The sequence below is a fragment of the Lepidothrix coronata genome, unplaced genomic scaffold (genome assembly GCF_001604755.1).
Source record: "Lepidothrix coronata isolate B3197 unplaced genomic scaffold, Lepidothrix_coronata-1.0 Scaffold23, whole genome shotgun sequence".
NCBI classification, from domain to species: domain Eukaryota; kingdom Metazoa; phylum Chordata; class Aves; order Passeriformes; family Pipridae; genus Lepidothrix; species Lepidothrix coronata.
In genome coordinates this window covers 1,055,955-1,059,604 of record NW_016690203.1, presented here as the reverse complement: position 1 = coordinate 1,059,604, position 3,650 = coordinate 1,055,955, and positions in this window count along the sequence as shown.

Here is a 3,650-nt window from a genome sequence, read left to right as displayed (position 1 = left end):
ACAAACGATAAAAGAAAATGTAATTTGCTTTCCAGCTTTACCAGTAATCCATATGTGTTCATATTGCAGACTGCAAAAGCATCTGTGAGATCAATAATAAACATCCTACTCGTCGTTTACTCTTCTGCTTTATTTAAAGAGAACATTCTCCAGCATACACCCCACTCTACACTTTCTCCAGTTTGAATGATGGAATATGGATAATAGAAATAGAAGAATACATTGCAAATAGCAAAATACATGTTCTATATTAATAAGCAGGAGAACTCCCGAGTCAAAATAAAGTGGCCTAATTTGTACATTTCTGAATATAAAGAAAAATAACAATAAGATATCCACATGTCTCAGATATCAGGGAATATCAGATCACATCTGCCAGTGTGTCTCTCCTCAATGCTCTTATTAGCAAAGAGCCTCACATACCTAGGTTCCTTCCATCCACTTAAAGGTTACTTAGTCAATACAATTTAGTGGTGCGGTTTGCTTTTTCCTGCTTTCTGCCTGCTTCTGAGTCATTAAGGCACAATCACAGAGTCACAAAATGGGTAAGATTGGAGGGGACCACTGGAGGTCATCTGGTCCAACCTCTCTGCTCAAGCAGAGTCCCCTAGAATACGTTACTCAGGATTGTGCCCAAACAGCTTTTGAATATCTCTGGTGAGGGAGACTCCACAATCTCTCTGGGCAATCTGTTCCAGTGCTCGGTCACCTGCGCAGTAAAGAAGTGCTTCCTCATGTCCAGGGGGAACTTCCTGTGTAATCACTCCACTTACGTCCATAACAGTAAGGTTTATTACAGGTGATGTATCTAGAGAACTTATAGGAAGCTAGAAAATGCCAGCTGGTCACATGCAAGCTTGAATATATTTTCTTGAATCATTGGAGTCATTACTTCTATCACGGAGACAGAGAAAAGCACCATCCGTATTGTTGCAAAAAATCACAATATTTGCTTACTGTGAAGTCCCTCAACCCAGGTAAAGGAAATCAAAACCAAGAACCTCTCAAGAAGATGGCTCCAAGTATTTTTCTCAACAACCACGAATCCCCTTTTTCAGAAACAGCTATTTTGCTGAAAAGTTAGAGGGGGTTCAAATTTTTATTTGGTTTTTTTTTGTTTTTTTTCTTAAGTCAACCCAAAGTACGCATTTTCTTTTTGATGTTTGTCACTTAACAATACCCTTAAAAATATGATTTTAAATGCTGGTGCACTTGTTGCTAATATCTATAATACATACTGATTTACTATGCTGGCACTGGAAAAGGTAAAGGAAAACTTTTAAAACAGTGTAAACATAAAAGCTTGAATTTCCTAAATACATATCTATTGTCCTGTAGTGTTTATGTATAACGTTAAATAGTTCTGCATATTGTTACAGAAAACACAGCACTGCCATTTTATAGCCTGATATGATTAATAATAACTAGACTTTATGTATCTTCAAGTTACATCTAATTTGCACATTTTCCAAAAAATGCCTTTAGCTACCTTTCTTCACAGTTCTTTGCCTGATTCCTTTGGCCCTTATGCTCTCTATGCATTCTGCTGTTATTGCTCTCATTTACCTTTTTGCTTGTCATTATTAAATACCTTTATTATTTCCTACCTGCAGCCTCACACAGATAGGCACAAGAAGGCCTCCCTGGCAATACATTTTTGCCATTTTTTATGAAGGCAGCAGCTTTGCATGGGTGCTTCACTGCACACATCAGAATGGCAGAGCATCAACCAAACCCCAGAACAAAACTTGTCAAGGATTCTAAACAGTCTCAGTTTCACTGCAGCATGAAACAGTCACCTTCTCCTGGGGTTTCTAACAGAATCACAGCATCAGTCAGGTTGGAAGAGACCATAGTGGGTCATCTGGTCCAATGTCCCTGCTTAGGAAGGGTCATCCTAGAGCACATGGCACAGGATTGCATCCAGACGGTTCCTGAGTACTTCCAGTGAGGGAGACTCCACAACCCCTCTGGGTAATCTGTTCCATTGTGTGGTCACCTGCACAGCAAAGAATTTCTTCTTCGTATTCCTGTGATTCAGTTTCTGCCCATTGCCTCTTGTCCTAGCGGTTAGCACCACCAAGAAGAGCCTGGTTCCATATTCTTGGCACCTACCCTTTAGATATTTACACATATTAATGAGGTCCCCTCTCAGTCGCCTCTTCTTAAGGCTGAACAGGCCCAACTCCTTCAGCCTTTCATCATGAGAGATGCTCCAGTCCCCCAATTACCCTTGTTGCTCTCCGCTGAACCTGCTCCATGTCTCTCTTTTACTTAGGAGCCCAGAACTGGACACAGCGCTCCAGATGTGGCCTCACCAGGGCTGAATAGAGGGGCAGTATCACCTCCCTTGTCCTGTTAGCAATGTTCTTCCTAACACATGCCAGGATTCCATTGGCCTTCTTGGCCACAAGGACACACTTGCACATGGACAGTTTGTTGCTCACCAGGCAACAAGTTCTCCCAAGTTCTTTTCTGCAGAGCTACTTTCCACCAGGTGAGCCCCCATTTTCCAGAGCATTAAGGTGATCTTGCTCACTGAGGACCTAAAGCAGTGCTGAACAAACCATGCCTGGGCAGCGAGCTGACACCTTCACACCTGCCCCTGTCACTGCAGTGCCCCCTCCAGGTGGCCACAGGGGGTGCAGTCAGGTGAGGAGCCCCTCAGGCCCTCCCAGGTTCCTGCTGCCTCAGGCTCCTTCTTCATGTCCTGTTGTGCTGTGGTGGGACAGGGCACATGGCAGAGTTATTGGCCAGGAGGGCCAATGGTATCCTGGGGTGCATTGGGAAGCATGACCAGCCGGTTGAGGGAGAGGATCCTCCCCCTCTGCTCAGCCCTGGCGAGGCCACATCTGGAGTGCTGGGTCCACTTCTGGGCTCCTCTGTACAAGAAAAACAAGGAGCTACTGGAGAGGATCCAGTGGAGAACACAAAGACAATGAGGGGTCTGGAGCATCTCTTTTGTGAGGAGAGACTGTGGGAGCTGGGCCTGGAGAAGACTGAAAGGATCTCATCAATGCATATAACTATCTCACAGGTAGGTGTCAAAAGGATGGTGCTAGACTCTTTTCAGTGATGCCCAGCAACAGGATGAGGAGCAATGGCCATAAACTGAACCACAAGAAGTTCCACCTCAACACGAGGAAGAACTTCTTTATGCTGAGGGTGGCAGAGCACTGGAACAGGCTGTCCAGGGAGGTCGTGAGTCTCCCTCTCCGGAGGCATTCCAAACCCACCAGGACACGTTTCTGTGTCACTTGCTCTAGATGACCCTGCCTTGGTGGGGGGATTGAACAGGATGATTTCCAGAGGTCCCTTCCAACCCTAAACAGTCTGTGATTCTATGATCCCCGCCGGCCCTGAGGGACACGCCAAGAATCTCCCCACGAGCAGCCGCCGACATCCCGTCTCCCCACGAGCACCCGCCGACATCCCAAATCGGGAACCCCGCCTGGCCCCGCCCCCCCCTTGCAGTGGGCGGTCTCTGCCTGGTCCCTCCCCACGCGCGGGCGGGAGCGGGGGGGCGCCACAGCCTCCCGCCCCAGGCCGGGTAGCAGAACGCCGAGCGAGCGAGCGGCGTTGTCTCGATGCGCTCGCCTCTCGCGCCGGCCCCTGGCGCATTCCCGTGGCCACTTCCGGCGGCGCGCGGG